The sequence below is a fragment of the Quercus lobata genome, chromosome 2 (genome assembly GCF_001633185.2).
Source record: "Quercus lobata isolate SW786 chromosome 2, ValleyOak3.0 Primary Assembly, whole genome shotgun sequence".
Classification (NCBI taxonomy): domain Eukaryota; kingdom Viridiplantae; phylum Streptophyta; class Magnoliopsida; order Fagales; family Fagaceae; genus Quercus; species Quercus lobata.
The window spans coordinates 38,947,749-38,960,630 of NC_044905.1; positions in this window are offsets into that span (position 1 = coordinate 38,947,749).

Sequence of the window (12,882 nt, forward strand, 5' to 3'; positions counted from 1 at the left end):
TTATCCCATTGGTTTGATTTGATTTGGATTAATAATTAGTTGTTTTGCAAGTTAGAATTTGATTTTTTTGATAATCCATTTAAAATCTTAGATTTTAAACTATGAGACTTTATTAAGTTTTATTTATTTTTTAAATTCTTTTGGTTGTACAAATTTGTATTTTCGTAGTATTTATTTTTGTTATATTCATGTTGCGTCACCTCATCTGCCATGTCATTAGCCATATAATTATTCGTTTTCTAATTTATTTTTTTATTCATATTTTTTGTTGACAATATCAAATATATAAATAGATTAACTTTGTACATTTATCTTGGGTAGTTTTAACTTTAATTACATATAATTTTGTCTTTACATATTCATCTACTTTAATTTAGATGTTTATAACTAAAAAATAAAATCAATGAATAATCAAAAGCTAAAAACAATGTTTATACATATCTATCTATAGTATACATAATATGGAATTTTTGCAATAAATTTACAAATTTATTTTTGCACCATGTCAATAACATCTTTTTTTTTTTTTTTTTTTGCAATTTGTACTTTATTCAATTTCCATATTAAATGTATAAAAAATTTGACTTTACACATTCATCTTGGGTAGTTTTGACTTTACATAAAAATTTGTTTTTACAAATTCATCTACTTTAATTTAGATGTCTATAACTAAAAAAATAAAATCAATGAAAAATCAAAAGCCAAAAATAATATTTATACATATCTATCTATAGTATATACAATATGGAAGTCTTGCAATAAATTTTACAAATTTCTTTTTGCACCAGGTCATTAAAATCCTTTTTCTTTTTCTTTTTTTCATTTTTAGTTGATTAAACCTTTCATCGTCTTCAACCATTGTCTTCTTAATTCAAATTTTCATCTCTTCCAATCATTGTTTTTTGAAAAAAAATTCATTTGATTCCTTTATATATTTTTAAATTTTCATCATCTTTTGAAATTCTACCATTACTAAATTGTCTTAATCATTGTCTTAAATTGATTTTCTTGTAAATTTCTCTTTACTTCATTTCCACCTCTCTCCCCTATTCCTTCCAAGTTGTTCATGCCAAAATAGATCAATACTCTCTCTCTCTCTCTCTCTCTCTCTCTCTCTCTCTCATTTTGTTTCTCTTTTGGTGAATTCTTTTATTGTTTCAATTTTTTTTTGGCCTATCAAGTGGTATCAAAGTGAGCACACTTTGATTAGGTTTAATCTTTGTTGTGTGATCCATTGACCCCTATTTGTCATGGATAGAGGACAATCTCTTATTATACCTCCTTTATTTGAAGGCACTAACTATGCATACTGGAAAGTATGCATGAGAACTTTCTTGCAGTTTTTAGATTAGAAGGTGTGGCAAGTTGTGGAAACTGGCTGGACTAATCCAAAGGAAGCACCGGCTGATTAGGATGATGTGAAGATCAAAGCAGCAAACTTCAACAGTAAAGCATTGAACGCCATTTTTAGTGCGGTCACGAATGAGAAGTTCAAGAAAATATCCTTGATTGAAACTGCAAAGGAAGCATGGACCATCCTCCAGACAACCTATGAAGGGACTAAGACTGTCAAGGATTCAAAGCTCCAAAGGCTCACTACTAGCTTTGAGGAGATAAAGATGGAGGAGGATGAGTCTTTTGATGAGTTCTATGCCAAGCTAAAGGACATGGTCAACTCAACCTTCAATCTTGGAGAAAGAATTCCCGAACCCAAGGTCGTAAGAAAGGTGTTAAGGTCTCTTCCTAAGAGATTTCATGCCAAGATAATAGCAATTGAAGAATCGAAGGACATTGACTCCATTCCTTTGACGGAGCTGGTTGGCAACTTACAAACCTATGAATTGGGTTTAACTAGAAGTGGGAAAGGAACCAAAGGTAATAATGTTAATTCTAAGAATGATGAAGCTAAAACTGAAATAGCTAATGAGAACTTAGATAAAGACAAATCTATTTTAGGAGCACCCCCTAAGGTTGAAAAGAAAGAGGCTAGAAACCCTAGGACTAAAAGGGAAAACAACAAAAAGTCTTAACAAAAAAAGCCGCATTTCTGTCATCACTGTGCAGCTTTAGGGCATACTCGTGTAAATTGCTACAAGTGGTTAGCCACTCAACAAAGTAATAGTATGCTTTTGTCTGGAAACCAGAATCAGCTTCCATCCTTTTTTGCTCCTCTTAGAGATCTTTTTAAGGCCCTCATGTTCCTTTCGAACTTGAACGGTTTCAATTCTTCCCCCTCACCTCCGGATCAAAGGTTCGCACAAAGGAAATGTTCTTCCAAGGTGTGGAAGGAAAAATGCTCAAAGTGATTTAGTCACTTTTTCTCCCCCCCCCCCCTCACCCCTCTTTTGGTTATGCATTATTTGTTTGTTTTGCTTTCTTATTTTGAGTCAGTCTAGTTTTATGCTTTGTGTGTTTCTTTGTGTTTTTGTTTGGTTGTTTTTCATTTTTTTTGTTTATTTTGCTTTTCATATCAATAAAAAAAAATGATAAATCATAAAAATACAAAAACAATGTTTTTGTGTATTTTGGTTTTTGTGTATTTTGGTACTTGTGTACCTTAGATGGCCATTGAACCAAAGTTTTCTGAACTTTATATCTCTTGTAATTGTAACTTTGATGAGCACCTCAATGCACAACTAAGAAAGAGAGGTTTGTGGCTTATATTTGTGATAAGTATGATTAAGATTGTCTCTTATATCTTTACACTCATCACTTTTTTTGACGGGAAGGACTAGAAAATCCTAAGAGAAAGGCATAAATAACCATCTCACCACTAAAGCCCGCCAATCATATATAATATCTGTGTGCTTCGGCATAGCAAAATTGTGATGTTTAAGCTTACATAATTGAATATTTTTTTTCTCTCTCTTATATGCTTATGCATGCTATGCTCAAAAGGAAAAAAAAAAATATGCAAAGAAAAACAAAAAAAAGAAGAATCAAAATGCTTTTAAATATAATTGCAAGCGTGTTTCTAGGATATGTGGGAGTTATAGAATGTACCTCAAATGTGATAGTCCCTATCAAGCAGTTATGATTATGTGTGAGTGTATTTGATTTTCTCATATCTCAAATTGTCATAATATGAGACACTTATGCACTCTTGCTATGTTTTCACACATAACAAGCAAACTCTTTGCTACTTTTGATACATGTGCAGGTACAATGTGATTTGGCCATCACAAAGAATACATGTGTTAATATATGCTCACTAAACTGTCTTAATTTTTTTTTGAAATATAAAATTGGTTAGACTTGTTTAGTGTGTGTGTTTTGGATCTTGAATGCTTTGCTTATTTTGTTGAGAGATGTTTTGAGAGCTTAACATGTTGATTGGATCTTTGGTTGAGTTGCTTGCTTATTGCATTCATCTTTATGTGTTTTTCCCTTCTTAAAAACATTCTTTCTTCAAGCTCGACAGCTTCTCGACAAATCCTTGATAGATTCCCTTCTATCTCCTTTTCTTGATAGATCTTGACAGATGTTGAGGATTTTTTTTTCCCCCCATGTGGCATTACTTCATTGGCAACCCATGTCACATCAACATATTATTGATTTTTTGGGTAAATCTATTTAAAGCCCAAAATAAGCTTATATTTCATTCAACTACGTGGATTGGGCTCACATGGTCCGTGAGATCCTTACTTCAAGAGGCGGATTCATGGCCTATATGTCCTTTTTATCAATTGGGATCATAACCTATGATACCATTAACATCAACATATGGATCGGGCTCACACAATGAATCAAAGCTCACAGCCCATATTACCTCTTTTACACTCATGGCAAGCGACTTCTTCAACAAGAGCCCATATTTACACAAAATGACAACAAAACCTGAGGTACATCATCTCATCTTCGACTTATGATCCAAGCTCATAAGTCTCTTTGGGGAAACTTTGGGAGTCGTGGTTTGGAGGGCCAAGAGGTATGTTCAGTAAAGCTCCAGCGGTTTAAAGTTGATAAAAGAGACATGTTGCTTGGCATGTCTTCTCCAACTCGCACTTAAAATGATAAAATTCTCCATTGCTCTTTTCCTAAAATTTAATATTCGTCATGTGACAAATACTCAATATCCCCAACCATCTAACTGCTGACTTCATTATATTATTCTACATAGATCTTATTACTTCTTTCAGCTAAAATCCAACTCAAACACATGGCCTAATCTGATTGGCTATCTTTACTTTCCAACTATATATAAAATATTCATGATATCTCTAATACCCAGTTGCTGTTTGCCATAATCAGATCATTTATTTCTCTGCCAGCTGCCAAAGCAGAGCATTAAATACTCTTGTTGCTCACTAAGATTATGTCACAACACAATGAGGCCTTGACTAAATCTCTAAAGCTTTATTAACTTTCAACCAATCCTTCTATTACTTACTAAAAATGTGTTGTAATAGAACCTTGGACCAAGAAACACAAACACCCAAAAAGGAAACATTTCTAACAGAACCCCAGCAGTGTATTCAGCACTTGACACCTGGCTGGAAGTGATATCATCAGTCATTTAATGCTGAAATCCTGGCAAACAACTGCTATACCAAAAATAGCAAGATACCTTTGAAAAAGATTTTACAATTTTCAGTCAAATCCATGAAATAAATGCTGAATGTCCTCTCCAACAGTCTGAAATCACCCAACTGACCTCATCTACTTTTGCCTAAAGAAAATAGCTGTCTTATGACAGCTATGACAGCTGTCTCATGACAGCTATGATAGTTGTCTCAGGATAGCTGTCACAACTTTTCCCTGATAGCTGGGACAGCTTTTTCAAAACAGCTGTAACAACTGACCCAGCAGCTTGAGCATTATTGATTTTTCCACATTTGGCTAAAAACAAAATCAAAACCAACTAAAGAAACTATCTTTCTCTTGCTAAAATACTTTCATTTTCTGCTACTCTTTCCCCAGCAACTCTTACCTGAAACAACAAGAACACCTTAAACCTAAACATACAATTTTTGGCCAAATCTTAGAATGGATTTTCTGAAAATTCATTGCTAGTTGGGATAGATTTTGAGTGAGATTATTTGCTAAAATACCCCCTTAAACTAAGCTCTAAGGGGGACCCTTCATCAACACCTCAAAAGGGGGACACCAATGGAGGAGAACTCTCTAAAAAACTTCCCTATTCTTCCTCCCTTTAATTTTCTTCCTAAGCTCTTGATGAAGTACTAAACTTCTGAGTTTTTTTTTTTTTAGTTTTCAAATTAGGAACTAAACTCTTTAGCTCTTAGCTCATAAATGCCCTTCATAAGCCTTCATACATCCCAGCAGAAAATCCCAGCAGCTTTGCTAAACATACTACAACATCATTACTCTCTTATACTCATTCTCTCACTCTCCACATCCAGAAAATATGTCTATCTTACTGCTCCTATCTCCAAATACCTAAACACATCTCCATACTCTTCTCTTACAAAATCTCTCCTCTTGGAAAGCAATCTTTACAACTTCTCTAGCAGTTATAATCCCATATTTTTACTATCTTTAACTTCCATATCTCTTATACTTCCATATATCATACATATTACAAATACTACATCCCACAAAACATCTATATATTTACCATCTCCACACTTCTCAAGAGATACCAAACACTCATACTAAAAGCCCTTCTCATGGAAGGCATAAACTTCTAATGCTAAAGCTCTTCTCCTAGAAGGCATTAAGATCTCATATCAAAGCCCTTCTCATGGAAGGCATAAATCCATCTTACATAAAGCCCTTCTCTTAGAAGGCACAAGTACTCCATACAAAAGCCATTCTCATGGAAGACAACACTATTCATGACTTCACAACAACTAAAAGAGTACTGTTAGGAGGAAAACTCATTTAAGTGCATGATAAGAGGGGCAAGCTTAACCAGCCTTTACACATAGCTGGACATACTTTATTTCCCTCCAGTTACATCCATTTTTCCCCTTCAATCTTGAAGTCATCATGGCAAATTGCCTCTTTACCGCTAGAGTAATTTTACTGGAATTCTATCAGCTCACTAATGCTATACAACTGGGGCTACAAACCCTACAAAAATAAGTAACTTTGCTTCCTTATCTTTAAATTTACATCATTGAGCATATGATTACTTTACCTTTAAATACATATTACTTTATTCCAACTACTATTACAACTATTAACCAAGGCTTAAACTCATTTAGATGCATGATAAGAGGGGCAAGCTTAATTAGCCTCTACCACTGGTATTCTGCTGGAGTCCTATCAGCTCACTAATGCTACACAGCTGGAGCTGTAAACCATACAAAGATAAGTGACTTTGCTTCCATATTTTTAAATTTACATTATTAAGTACATGATTACTTTACCTCTAAATAAATACTACTTTATTTCGACTACTAATCAAAGCTATCACATCAAACGCAAATTGTATATTTATTCGACCATTATTGTGATTCTTAGACTTTGGCTTTAATGGTTTTGTAGGCTTAAAAATACGCCGGTAGCCATTGGACCATGTAGCCCGATGTTGAGTTCCGAATGCAACTCCCCAAACAGAACCCGGGCCTAGTAAGGTTATCCCTCCAATGGACCACACGTGGCTGGGCAACTGAAAAAGGCCCTCGAACAATGGATTCTCAATCCATCAAGATTTCTGGGTTTCTCCTCGATAGATTCTCGACAGCTTCTTCGATCCATCGAGCCAATTTCTGAACCTTCTGTCTGGCCAATAGATTCTTGACAGATTCTCGATCCATCGAAGTGTTTTTGCCATCGACAGATCCTCGATAGCACCTCGACAAATTCATTTTTGTCGAGATTTAGTGATCGACAGATCTTGACAGATGCTTCGATCCATCAAGCTGCAATTTCTATATATAGGCTGAGTGCGAATCAGATCTCATTTTTCACTTCTCTCTCTCAATAGAATTTCTTTTTTCTCCTCCCAAACACTTTTCTTTCACTCAAAACCTTCCACCCTCGTGATTTTCGACCTAGATCAAGCCTCAATCACTTGGTATGTGTTCTTTAACCCTTCATTTACATGCATGCATGCATTTTAGACCTAGGTTTTGGGGTTTTTGAAAATTTTTGGGGTTTTTAAGATTTTTGTGAAATTGTTGGGTTAGGTGTTTTTGATTTGATGTTATCTGCTCATGCATTGCATTCTCATTGCATTTCAACAATGTTTCATGCATTATAGATGTGTGTTTGATTATTGGAATGTGTGTTGGTAGGTTTGGATTGGGTTTTACCCATGATGCTTTTTAAATATTGCACGACACATGTTCATGCATATTTCATGCATACGTATCTTTTCTTTTCCTTTCTATTCTTTGTTTTTATGTTGTGATTGTGTTCTCTCTTTCTTGGATGGACTGCGCCATGGCATCCAAAGCATGTAAATCCACTATGGTTCGGAATCCTCTCAGTTCTGGGTCTTCTTCTTCTAATCCTATCCCTTCTCTCCACGTTTGGTTCCGTGATGAGAAGGCCCAAAAGGACTTCTTGGAGAACTTTTAGAAACATGGCATTCATTTGGAGTGCCATGTTATTCTGTCGGACTTTTCCGACACTCCTCTCCTTGCCATCATTCAGACTCAAGGCTGGGAATCTCTACTTAAGAGTTACTTGAAGTGTCCCATTGTGTTTATACAGGAGTTTTACTCCAATATGCACAATATCGATACCTTTGTACCTTGGTTTGTCACTACATTTCAAGGTACACATATCGTAGTTACCTCGGATCTTAAATCTGAGGTACAACATGTTCCGCAGATAGCGCATCCTGACTACCCCGGCTGTGAGCGTCTTAGGACTGTGTCCAGAGACGAGCTTCTGTCTCACTTTTGTGAGATACCTTCCATATGGGGTGGCAAGCAAAACACCCCATGCTCAGGCTTTGCAAAAGGTCCGAGGTTCCTTAATATGGTGATGACATTTACTCTTACTCCATTGTCTCACTATAACTCTATCACAGAGCCTCGTGCTCGTTTTCTTTTGTCTCTTCTTGAGGACCTCTTTATTGACTTCCCTTCTCACTTCATCACATCTGTCCTCGATGTGTATCAGGATACGGCGACTCGTGATAAGCTTATCTTCCCTTCAACTATCACGCGGATCCTTTGCCACTTCTCCATCCCCATTCCTGACTCTCCTTATTTCACCACTATAGGTGCCATCAATGCCGATTTTGTTCGGCGGAGCGAGGCCCAGCTTTGACTGAAACGGCCACGTACGGAGACGGATGCTCCTGCTTCTTATGCTACTCTTCCCTCCTTCTCGGCTCCTTCCACCTTTTCTCCTTCTCTGCTCCTCCACCTCTGCTTCTTCTTCGGCAGTTGGTGTGACCTTGGAGGCCATCATGGCGCAGCTTCAACGCATGGATGCTCGCCTTGACTCTCTCATTGATGAGATGTGTTAGGTGAACACTCGTGTCGGCCATATAGCATGTTGACAGGCTCGCCTTGGTGGTTTTGCTGCCTTTCCATCTCCTTTTCCAGAGGCTTCGGCAGATGAGGATGGTGATGATGGTGATGATGAGAATGATGATGCTAGCTCTTCCGATGATGACGGGATGACGACTTCTCAGTGACTTACCCCTTTGTCATTCGTGACAAAAAGGGGGAGTAGTTTTGAGTTGAGAGTAGTCTTGTACTTAGGGGAAGAGTTAGTATAAGACATTTTTGTTAGGGGGAGTGTGTATATCTTTTGAGGGATGTAGTGAGGTTTACATGTACTTTTCTTTTCTTTCTTTTTACATTAGCCTCATGTATACTGGTCTTGTGACCATTTATTGACATACAATGTACTTTATTTTCATATATATATATATGATGTATGTTTTTCTTCACCTATCTCTATATGTGTTGTTTCTTTTCTTTCTTTATACACATGTTTCTTTATATACGCAATCTTTACTTCTATTTCACACATAATGCCTTGATAAGTTTCGTTTAAGTGTTTCAGAAAGACAGGTTGTGAAAGTCTACCATGCCATGAACTTTCTTCTTGCAAATTTTTTCAAGAGTTTATGTTAGGGTTATATTTATTGATTTAAAACTCCTCTCATGATTTCTTTGTTTGTTGTGGTTTTGTTACGGATTGCCAAAGGAGGAGATTGTTAGGGACATATTTTATGTAATTAGCTAATCCTTTAATAAAACACACTTTACTTGTAATTAGGTAGATCTAGGATATGTTTAGTACTTTAAGAAATAAGTGTTCAAGTTTAGTATTGAAGTCATGCAAATCTGACCAAAAAACAAGTGAAGGAAGTGCTGTTCATTAAAACTCGACAGCAGTCAAGACAAAAAGACTTGTATCGAGATTTAATGTTGCAGCTCGACACAAGTTTTATCTATCAAGAATTGCGAAATCAGATTTTTCAGATTTGATTATATGCATATCCTTGAGTATTTGTGTAGGGTTTCTTTTCTCACAACCCTAGATATATATAAGGATTATTTTAAGAGCCATCACAAGGATGCAAGATGATGCAAAGTGATAATACATGCATATTGTGACCAGATACAAAATTTTCTCTAGTTCATCATATTCTCTATAGAAGCTATTGCGTCTTTACACACCAAGGGTTTTGTAACCAAGGAGTTTCCTGATTTTCATTGTTGGATGAATTGAAAAAATTTGCAGGCAACATCTTCCTCAAGTTGTTGTGTTAGTCATGTATTGGGATCCGTACATCATTGGTTAGTCACATACCACCCAGTGGAGTTTTGCCTCGGTGGTTTTTCCCATTCGTAAACAAATCACCTGTGTCAAACTTATTTTCCGTTGCATTTATTTATTTGGTGATTTGTTTGTGCTACCACGCTATTGCATGTTAAATTGACTTAAGTAATTAACTTGGATAATTAATTCATTAATTTACCAAAGGGTTCAATACATTTTTGGCCTATCATTTTTGACAAATTTGTATTGACTTTTATGCATATTTATGTATTTTGGTATTCCAATTCCCAATCACAAGTTCTTTTCTTTATCCCATTGGTTTGATTTGATTTGGATTAATAATTAGTTGTTTTGCAAGTTAGAATTTGATTTTTTTTGATAATCCATTCTTAGATGCTAAACTATGAGACTTTACTAAGTTTTGTTTATTTTTTAATCCTTTTGGGTGTACAAAATTTTATTTTTGTAGTATTTATTGTTATTATACTCATGTTGTGTCACTTCATCTGCCACGTCATTAGCCATGTAATTATTCATTTTCTAATTTATTTTTTGTTTCTATTTTTTGTTGACAATATTAAATATATAAATAGATTGATTTTATACATTTATCTTGGGCAGTTTTAACTTTAATTACATATAGTTTTGTCTTTACATATTCATCTACTTTAATTTAGATGTTTATAGCTAAAAAATAAAATCAATGAATAATCAAAAGCTAAAAAAAAATGTTTATACATATCTATCTGTAGTATATATAATATGGAAGTTTTGCAATAAATTTTACAAATTTATTTTTGCACCACGTCATTAATATCTTTTCTTATTTTTATATTTTTTGCAATTTTTACTTTATTCAATTTCTTTATTAAATTTATAAAAAGATTGACTTTACACATTTATCTTGGGTAGTTTTAACTTTACATATAATTTTGTTTTTACATATTCATTTACTTTAATTTAGATGTTAATAACTAAGAAAATAAAATCAATGAATAGTCAAAAGCCAAAAATAATGTTTATACATATCTATTTATAGTATATATAATAGGGAAGTCTTGCAATAAAATTTACAAATTTCTTTTTGCACCACTTCATTAAAATCATTTCTTTCTTTCTTTTTTAGTTTATTAAACCTTTCATCTTCTTCAACCATTGTTTTCTTAGTTCAATTTTTCATCTCTTCCAATCATTGTTTTTTTTTTTTTTTTTTAATAAAAAAAAAACATTTGATTCCTTTATATATTTTTAAATTTTCACCATCTTCATGAATTCTAACATTACTATATTTTCTTAATCATTGTCTTTTTAAATTTTCAACCTTTCACCTACTTCAACCCTTCATCCATCTTGATTTTCTTATAAATTTCCCTTTTACTTCATTTCCACCTCTCTTCCCTATTCCTTCCAAGATGTTCATGACAAAAAAGATCAGTACTCTCTCTCTTTCTCCAATTTTATTTCTCTTTTGGTGGATTCTTTTATTGTTTCAACCTTTTTTTTTTTTTTTTTTGCGAATGATGCTTTTTGTTATTATTTATTTAATTGTCACATCACATTTGTTTCTCTTTTTGACAAATTTGTATTGAATTTTATGCATATTTATGTATTTTGGTATTTCAATTCCCAATCACAAATTCTTTTTCTTTATCCCATTAGTTTGATTTGATTTGATTTGGATTAATAATCAGTTGTTTTGCAAGTTAGAATTTAATTTTTTTTTATAATCCATTTAGAATCTTAGACGCTAAACTATAAGATGACTTTGCCAAGTCAGCTTATATATTCAGTGGGATGACTTTACGAAATACATGAGTTTGGCATTGTTTATACACATGAAACATGCATGACCGAGATTTTAATGTCTGCACAGTTGCATGCTGTCTCTAATTTATTTTATGGGGAATGACATAATCCCTCTTGTGTGGCCTTCGATCCTGTGCCTGTTGTTTAATCTTCAAAGAAGAGCATCATGCCTCCATCATTATCATTACCAAGTGATGTAATAGCTGCAATAATTGAGGCTACCAGATATTGACCCCACCTCATCTGTGAACAATAGTTTATATTATGAATGGTTCTATTTCTCGGTTTCTCTTTGTAGTACACCTCCTGGCATTTTTATCAGTCAAATATCTGTTAAGTGCTTTGTTGAGGAACTCATAACACATAGGGTTCTTTGTTCCTCCTTTATCTAGACCTCAGTGCTTGTCTTTGTGGTTCATGTATGGTTTTTCTTTTACCGATCATAATTACTTCTTGTGTTGGTATTCAGAAAAAACTTATTGTGAACCTAGTAAAGATACAAAATGATAATACCGTAGAAGTTGATATCACGAAAAGTGCACCTGTAGCTTCGGAATTGTTGGAGCTTCACACTGCAGAAAGGACACCTATTAATATTGATGGTATCACTTCTGAATCCAATAAATCAATTCCCAAGTTGAATATTACCCTTCTTGTACTCGTCGGCACAAGAGGAGATGTACAGCCTTTCCTAGCTATAGCAAAGAGACTTCAGGTATTTGCAATAATTTGCTAGTTTACCTTGTTGCACTGTTTTGTCAAGATAACTTGTTTAAGTCACCAATTCCAGGGTCTTATCACATACCCCTAGGCGTTTAAAGTTTTAAATAATGATATGGATATTGTTTAGGAGTTGGTTTCCTCAGGAATTTAAATTTAGTGCATCAATTCATTTTATGGTTGAACTGACAATCTACAAAAATGGGGTGGAAAATTTGCTTTTTTTGTGCTAGTGGTCTCTATCTTATTCAGTCGGGTGGGTTTCTCGGTTGTATTTTTTTTCTAGGTAATCAATCCACAATAGATATATCATTTCTGTACATGAGTTCTTTCTAATTTATCTCTCAGTTGTTGCTTCTGTATTCTGCAACTCATATTTTCCAATTTTAGGGCTACTAGGATGGTGAAAAGCTTTTTATTTGCATCTATAATCCATTCAAATTGAAACTGATCTTATATCATTACACTTAGGCAGGTATAATAAATCTCTGATGTCACTGTATCATGCTTCCCTCCCTAATTTATAGGAAGACAGGACCATGGTCCTTGGCAGATTCTTCTCTGCTTTATCTTTAATTATTGAATATGTTATTGAAAATGATTCAGTGTTCATTTGCAGGAGTTTGGTCATCATGTCAGGTTGGCTACTCATGCTAACTTCAGTACCTTTGTAAGGTCGGCAGGGGTAGATTTCTA